Below are 9,666 nucleotides of genomic sequence, written 5' to 3' on the forward strand. Positions count from 1 at the left end.
GGGGGGGGGGGGGGGGAGGTGTGGGAGGAGAGGAGGGGGCAGAGGAGGGTGCCACGTTTGCATGACGGCCTGGCACATGCAGGCCATGCCAGCCCATCCAAACGCTTTACTCAGCATGGCTTAACAGTTTCAGCATTAACTCACCAACATATTCAGAAAGCTTAACAAAGACATTTAGTTATCACAAAGACACACACACAAAAAAAACCTAACACCAAATTTGCAAATATCTGAGGGAGTTTATTTATATTAGTATTATACATACAGTGACTTGAATCTATGATGATTATATTCTGAATTCATGTTGACATTTTTTTGAGAGGCATAAAGTCAAAAATGTCAGGGTGATACAACTGTTCTGATATTATAATGCAGAATTTTTTTTTATTAAAGTAATGAAATTCCTCATTATTATTTCCTCAAAAACATTTTGAGATTATTATTATTTTAAAGTTTTGTTAAAATATAAAATAATTATATGTAATGAATGTATTCATGACGGCCTGGCACATGCAGGCCATGCCAGCCCATCCAAACGCTTTACTCAGCATGGCTTAACAGTTTCAGCATTAATTCACCAACATATTCAGAAAGCTTAACAAAGACATTTAGTTATCACAAAGACACACACACAAAAAAAAACCTAACACCAAATTTGCAAATATCTGAGGGAGTTTATTTATATTAGTATTATACATACAGTGACTTGAATCTACGATGATTATATTCTGAATTCATGTTGACATTTTTTTGAGAGGCATAAAGTCAAAAATGTCAGGGTGATACAACTGTTCTGATATTATAATGCAGAATTTTTTTTTATTAAAGTAATGAAATTCCTCATTATTCTTTCCTCAAAAACATTTTGAGATTATTATTATTTTAAAGTTTTGTTAAAATATAAAATAATTATATGTAATTATATTTATATGTAATATCATGTGTAATATAATATCAAAGTTGTGGTTCAACCAACATGTAGAAACATAAAGGAAATGATATCTTAGAGATGCATATCATTTTATCAAGGTCAAGTCTCTTAAAATATCATATAATTTGATCTTTTTATGACAAAGAAAGGTTAGTTGAGAAAATGTAATTTGGTGCGACTTTGTAAAAACCTTATTTATGAATTATTAATTTACTATATTTGGGAAAAAATTAGATATTAAGATGTGTACACATTTTATGGTTACACCACATTACATTTTTACAGTCATTAAATTTAAACATTTATTGAAAATTATATAAATATAAAAAAAAATAAAACATAGAAAAACATGCAGACAAGAAATTACATCATAGCGATGATCTCTTTTGTCAAGATTTTATCATATAATTTGACCTTTTTATGACAAGCCAAGTTTAGTTGAGAAAATGTCATGTGGTGCAACTTTGCAAAAAGCCTTATTTGTGAATTAATAATTTGACATTTGTAAAAAACTTTTACATTAGAAAAATCTTTACATTATTTATGGAAATATAAATGTAACATTTTTCTGGTTATTAAATTTAAACATTTGTTGAAAATAATATAAACGTTTTTCAAAAACATATCAAACTTTAGAAAATGTCATGTGGTGCGACTTTGCAAAAACCTTACTTATAAATTAATAATTTGTGATATTTGTAAAAAAAAATGCATAAATATAACTTAAAAAAAACTTTTGTGAAAATATTAAGATGTGTGCATTTGATGGTTACACCACATGAAAATTTTACAGTCATTAAATGTAAACATTCATTGAAAATGATATAAAGTTTCTGAGGAACATCACCAAGTACAAGACTCCCCCCCAACAGTCTGTGGAGAATCAACACCTGGCTGACGATCTGAATGTGTTTTATTGCCGGATTGAAAAACCCAGTCTCACACCCCCCACCCTCTGATCTGCACTTCACACCTTCACCTACGCCCTTCTGCAACCCCTCCTCCTCCCTCTCCTTCCATTCAATCTGCGCTTAAGGTCGGTGTAGAGGATGTGAAGCGGATCTTCAGAAAACAGAAGACTAGGAAAGCTTCAGGCCCAGACGGTGTTTCACCTGCCTGTCTAAAAGTGTGCGCTGACCAACTGGCCCCCGTCTTCCCCTCAGGAATGTGTCTTCTCTTCTCTTCAGCTTCAGGCCCAGACGGTGTTTCACCTGCCTGTCTAAAAGTCTGCACTGACCAACTGGACCCGTCTTCCCCTCAGGAATGTGATTTTATTTTATTTTATTTTATTTTATTTTATTTTATTTTATTTTATTTTATTTTTAATTTTAATTTTATTTTATTTTATTTTATTGATTAATTAATTTATTTTTATTTCTTATACATGCAAAAACATATGAAACCAATACAAATACAAGTGTACAACCTGGCAACAGATTTTCAAAGGATTTGTCCAGTTCTTTTTCTTAGACACTCTTTGTGTCTTTGACTCTAGGTTTTAGTAATGTCATTAAATAACACGCTCAATTCAAGTCTTTAAATGAAACTAATTTCGGTATTTAAGGTATTTAGGGATTTCAATTATCAAACAAGGTACCAATTGGACCAAGATGACAGACATTTCCGATGCTGAAAATGAGAAAACTTCAAACAGACTCGCTTTTACTGAGCACGAGAGTAATTATTTACAGCAAAGGCTGAGACTTGTATCAAAGTAATTTCATATATAGATCCCCAGACAAGCCAGACATTATGCAAATGTCTTGATGAAAAGCACTCACATTCCTGGTAAAGGCTTTCTGCTGGGTTCATGTCATGTCTTGATTACAGTGTTACTACACTAACGTCGAAGGCCTATACTTGTCTTCTGCGCTCCGTCTGTCCTCACAAATTGCTTTGGCTAACCGAGAAACATCTGTGTCTTTGTGTGTTACCTTGGAGACAAGGGCATCCAAATACTAGGAATAAGGAGTGCAGGGGTAGAAGGTTCGCCCGAGGGAAGTTCAGATGGGGTTGCAATGTGAGAATGGCTCCGAAAAGCCTGACAATCAGCACATTCCCTTGGCCCGGGGTTTTTGAGCAGAAAAATATCACAGACTGTCGGTGGACGCGGTCAGGCTGTGCATAAACAAAGACAAGGGGGGATTTACGAGTCGAGCTGCTGCGTGTGACCACAGGCGTGGGAGGAGAGCGAGGGACCGTTTCACCGAGTTTCATCACCGTGTCACCTTATTATCGCCGTCTGCAAACACAGGCCTCAGATTTGGCAACCGGAAAAAATAACAGCTTGCTATTGTGTCATTTTGAGAAGCTAAATTACCAGGAAGCTTTTTTCGCTTGTCATTTTTAAAGCCCAAATTGCCTGTTCGCTATCCTTTGGAACAACAGTTTGATTTTCAAATAATGGTTATTTAATCGTTTCCAGTTTTGCATCAAGGGCAGAGCTGCAGTATAACACACAGAGCTCATAAATCACTGGGCTATTGAGACTTTTGTATGACGCACTGTTAGGATTTTAAGAAATGGGAGTGTGTGTGTGTGTGTGTGTGTGTGTGTGTGTGTTTATAAGGCAGATATTTGTTGCGATGCCAAAACCTCAAAGCCCTTATCAGACACGCTAAAGACGTGCAAAAGGAGCAAACCTTCCCACATCATAGAGACATACAGCAGTTTAAACATTTAGTTCCTGCTGTTGTTTTTGGTGTAATTGTTTTTGGATTTTTTTTTTCTTTTTAATTAACATCAAGATTTGAAGTGAATTTATTTTAATGTACAAGAGAAAGTGTCTGGCCAAGGTTCTCTAACTGCGCATGATTGAATGATTTAAACTGTTATCTTTTATGATCCTGAGGTCTGATAATTTTGTTTGATAAAGTACAGAAGTTTCAAATAATAAACTGTTTTTTAATTTAAATAAAATTTTATTTTTTATAAATAATTTATTATATATATATATATATATTATTTTTTATAAATAATTTATTTTATATATATATATATATATATATATATAGTGATATCTATGAATTAATAATAATAATTAATGATATTTGCAAATAAATAAATAAATAAATATTTTAAACCATTTTTTGAATTATTGATTTTAAAAATATAATTTATTTTTTCAAATTGGTCTAGAATATGCTACTTTACAGAAGCCTGCTTATGCTTATGAGTCTCATGTCTTTTCTTGTTTTTCAGTCTCACAGTAGTTATTTTGTTGTCTAAATACATCTGCAAAGAGCAGAGTACAATATAACAGACTTCTGTGGAAAACATCTATAGAACAAGTGCATGATATACACACATATATATATATATATAATTTTATTTCAGCTAGTTGCCAAGACAATGTTTCTCGGTTTCATTTAGTTCAGTACAAAAATAACTAAAACTAAAAACTAAAATTTAATTAAAAACTATATAGATGTATTTTTAAAAGAACACAACATTACATAAAGTTTAACTAAGATTAAAATGAGAGCAGAAAATATAAAAATAAAACCTAATACAAAATATGAACAAAACCTATAATATATCAGTGATAGTAAAATAATATTGAAACAAAATACCTTACCTTACCTTATTTATTTAAGTTGATTTGTTTTATTTTAACCATTTATTTTAACCCTTATAATATTATGGTGTGGGTCAACATACTGGTTAACATATGACGTTTTTTTTTTTTTTAATTGTGTAACTTTTTCTCAGTTCTGTGAAATGTTGTCAGTCTGAAGTAAATATTTCCTGTTTTTATTTTTCATATTGTGATTTTTTTTAATGAATTGTATCGTGTCCAAAGTCCACTTTAAAAATTTTACCCATTTAATTAAAAAAAAAATATATTTTTTTTTTATATATAAGACAGATACCTTCAATATATTCCAAAATGTGTGCCAGGTTACTTCATCCTCATATTCTATGTTTCCATTTAGGAAAACCCTTGTCTGATCAACATTTACCCCTCAACCCACTTTTAATTTCCCTTGGATTATTGTCTAAAGTACAAGATATGATGTGTACAGTCCTTGCTGGGAAACCCAAAGTAGATTTAGTAGATTTAGTGGACTGTGAACCTGCTATGAGGGTCAGCGAGAGGTGAAGCTCCCATCAAACTCAACTTTTATTGTGTCCATTTCCATGGATTGTCTTGCATTATATTTATACCGAAAGGTTTGCATTGCAAAAGTCATCCTAAACAAAACAAACAATTTCCAATGGCCACAAAACAGCTTTATTTTTTTTTTTTTTTTTTTTTTTAATTGTGTAACTTTTTCTCAGTTCTGTGAAATGTTGTCAGTCTGAAGTAAATATTTCCTGTTTTTATTTTTCATATTGTGATTTTTTTTAATGAATTGTATCGTGTCCAAAGTCCACTTTAAAAATTTTACCCATTTAATAAAAAAATATATATATATTTTTTTATATATAAGACAGATACCTTCAATATATTCCAAAATGTGTGCCAGGTTACTTCATCCTCATATTCTATGTTTCCATTTAGGAAAACCCTTGTCTGATCAACATTTACCCCTCAACCCACTTTTAATTTCCCTTGGATTATTGTCTAAAGTACAAGATATGATGTGTCCAGTCCTTGCTGGGAAACTCAAAGTAGATTTAGTAGATTTAGTGGACTGTGAACCTGCTATGAGGGTCAGCGAGAGGTGAAGCTCCCATCAAACTCAACTTTTATTGTGTCCATTTCCATGGATTGTCTTGCATTATATTTATACCGAAAGGTTTGCATTGCAAAAGTCATCCTAAACAAAACAAACAATTTCCAATGGCCACAAAACAGCTTTAAGTGATTATTTCAGTCTTAAGGAGGATCTTGTGAGCAGTTGCACGTCATTAGCAGGCTTACCAATAACCAGACCAATGCAGTAAAAGCTTGAAAGTCGACCTTTATTAATACTGTGAAAAAGTAAACTTTATGAGCCTTTCAATAGATGCATCAGTATTGTTGTTAATACACTTACTACATCACAACACAATATAATTGTGAATTATAATTCGGGTATCAACTTGTTTTTGTGGAATAGTACAGATCACAATGTTTCAAATGATTGCCACAACAAATAAAACAAAAGAAAAGCACAAACCTATAGCATCACACTGCAGCTGTTGCCATCAATAGCTTTGGTTTGGTCCACATTATATCTCATTTTAATAACTGGGAGAAGTGAAAGTTTTTGCTTGTTCACAGCTGAGCACTAGTTCACTTTCATGGCAAAATGGGGAGAATGGGAAAACAAAATTCATGCACCAATCTTTATATTACAACAGAAGTATAAACAGTGCTACTGTCTTGTTTTTGTGGAATAGTACAGATCACAATGTTTCAAATGATTGCCACAACAAATAAAACAAAAGAAAAGCACAAACCTATAGCATCACACTGCAGCTGTTGCCATCAATAGCTTTGGTTTGGTCCACATTATATCTCATTTTAATAACTGGGAGAAGTGAAATTTTTGCTTGTTCACAGCTGAGCACTAGTTCACTTTCATTGCAAAATGGGGAGAATGGGAAAACAAAATTCATGCACCAATCTTTATATTACAACAGAAGTATAAACAGTGCTACTGCATCATACTTGAATGACGTATAAAAAAGTAATTAAAAAACAAAACAAACACATAGAAGGCACTGGCTGTTTTCTGAGGCGAAGTGATTTTTTTGATTTTAATAATTTTTTGGTTTCATGCACAGTGTCCTGTTTGTAACAGAGGACACCTTGTCGTATTCAAGTACCTTCCTTCAGGCGTGGGGATAATAAATTAAATGCTGTGAACTGCCCTGCAGTTGCAATATGTTTGATGATGAAACGCAATATCGACATACGTACAGTACAGCTGTGGAATACAGAAAACATGACGAGAACTGACCTGACTTTGTATTTAGAGGTTCAACCTTTACAAAAATCAAACTTGATTTCATGAAACCCGTCAAGATCATGCCTGGATCCCCCAAAAAAAAGACTTTGAGTCATTTAGCATTTAGGACACCCCCTCTATTCTCATTACCATAATGCAAAAAAACAAAAATATATATATAGTTAAAATGATATTTTTTAAATTCTATTTAGTATTTATACATCATGGTAATATTTGTTGTACTTCCTTTAATATATGCGGATATAAATATTGTATTATATATTTATGGAAGCTTGTTTCTGCCACAAGATAAAAAAATAAAAAAGGTCATTTCTAGTCAGAATAGCAAAATATAAAGTCAAAATTGCAAGATATAAACTTGTGAGATATAAACTTGTAATTCTGAGAAGAAAAGTTGGAACTGTAAGATGAAAAAGTCACAAATATGCATTTAATAAAAAAATATATATATATTTTTTTATATATAAGACAGATACCTTCAATATATTCCAAAATGTGTGCCAGGTTACTTCATCCTCATATTCTATGTTTCCATTTAGGAAAACCCTTGTCTGATCAACATTTACCCCTCAACCCACTTTTAATTTCCCTTGGATTATTGTCTAAAGTACAAGATATGATGTGTACAGTCCTTGCTGGGAAACCCAAAGTAGATTTAGTAGATTTAGTGGACTGTGAACCTGCTATGAGGGTCAGCGAGAGGTGAAGCTCCCATCAAACTCAACTTTTATTGTGTCCATTTCCATGGATTGTCTTGCATTATATTTATACCGAAAGGTTTGCATTGCAAAAGTCATCCTAAACAAAACAAACAATTTCCAATGGCCACAAAACAGCTTTAAGTGATTATTTCAGTCTTAAGGAGGATCTTGTGAGCAGTTGCACGTCATTAGCAGGCTTACCAATAACCAGACCAATGCAGTAAAAGCTTGAAAGTCGACCTTTATTAATACTGTGAAAAAGTAAACTTTATGAGCCTTTCAATAGATGCATCAGTATTGTTGTTAATACACTTACTACATCACAACACAATATAATTGTGAATTATAATTCGGGTATCAACTTGTTTTTGTGGAATAGTACAGATCACAATGTTTCAAATGATTGCCACAACAAATAAAACAAAAGAAAAGCACAAACCTATAGCATCACACTGCAGCTGTTGCCATCAATAGCTTTGGTTTGGTCCACATTATATCTCATTTTAATAACTGGGAGAAGTGAAATTTTTGCTTGTTCACAGCTGAGCACTAGTTCACTTTCATTGCAAAATGGGGAGAATGGGAAAACAAAATTCATGCACCAATCTTTATATTACAACAGAAGTATAAACAGTGCTACTGCATCATACTTGAATGACGTATAAAAAAGTAATTAAAAAACAAAACAAACACATAGAAGGCACTGGCTGTTTTCTGAGGCGAAGTGATTTTTTTGATTTTAATAATTTTTTGGTTTCATGCACAGTGTCCTGTTTGTAACAGAGGACACCTTGTCGTATTCAAGTACCTTCCTTCAGGCGTGGGGGTAATAAATTAAATGCTGTGAACTGCCCTGCAGTTGCAATATGTTTGATGATGAAACGCAATATCGACATACGTACAGTACAGCTGTGGAATACAGAAAACATGACGAGAACTGACCTGACTTTGTATTTAGAGGTTCAACCTTTACAAAAATCAAACTTGATTTCATGAAACCCGTCAAGATCATGCCTGGATCCCCCCCCAAAAAAAGACTTTATCTTTCAGTCATTTAGCATTTAGGACACCCCCTCTATTCTCATTACCATAATGCAAAAAAACAAAAATATATATATAGTTAAAATGATATTTTTTGAATTCTATTTAGTATTTATACATCATGGTAATATTTGTTGTACTTCCTTTAATATATGCGGATATAAATATTGTATTATATATTTATGGAAGCTTGTTTCTGCCACAAGATAAAAAAATAAAAAAGGTAATTTCTAGTCAGAATAGCAAAATATAAAGTCAAAATTGCAAGATATAAACTTGTGAGATATAAATTCGTAATTCTGAGAAGAAAAGTTGGAACTGTAAGATGAAAAAGTCACAAATATGTTTTTTTATTTTTAATTCCGTGGTGAAAAAATAAAAAATCAGAATTCACACACACTCTCTCACACACACACACACACACACACACTCTCACACACACACACACACAGAGTAGATCTCGCAAGCTGGCTGAAGCTCTGTGAAAACCACAGATGAAATCACCCAGAATTGTAAATTATGCATCATGGAAAGACTCTGAATGTCCTCCATAACCCCAAACCCTGCTCGAAAAAGCGCCTGGACACCTTTAAACCAGAGCTATTATAGTTAAAACTATAACTGAAACTAAACTAAAACTTAAACTAAAACTGAAACTAAAACCAATAAAAAAAATTATTTTCAACAATTTAAATCAATTAAACTGAAATAAAATTAAATATAAAAAGCTTTGTCGTTGAGCCCCCCCCCACACAAAATTACAAGAACTTTAATCAAAATTCAAATGTCAACAGAAATGATAAAAAATGTATAAAAACTATAATAGTATCCCAGTGGTACTAAAATAACACTGCTTTAAACTAAATTTGATATGCTTTAAATAGTTTATATAATGAATATTATTAAATTCAACATGAAATGAAACTATTTTAATTTAATTTAATTTGCCTATTTACTTAAATATTTCTAGTCTTATTTTACAGTCTTGATGTACATTTAAAAATCTTAACACATTTAATATAATAAAAAAGCTAACATGAAATCAAAAGTAGAGACTTTTAATAAAATATATATATTTTTTTAAATAAACCCC

Source organism: Sinocyclocheilus grahami, unplaced genomic scaffold, assembly GCF_001515645.1.
Source record: "Sinocyclocheilus grahami isolate Dianchi unplaced genomic scaffold, SAMN03320097.WGS_v1.1 scaffold326.1, whole genome shotgun sequence".
Taxonomy (NCBI): Eukaryota; Metazoa; Chordata; class Actinopteri; order Cypriniformes; family Cyprinidae; genus Sinocyclocheilus; species Sinocyclocheilus grahami.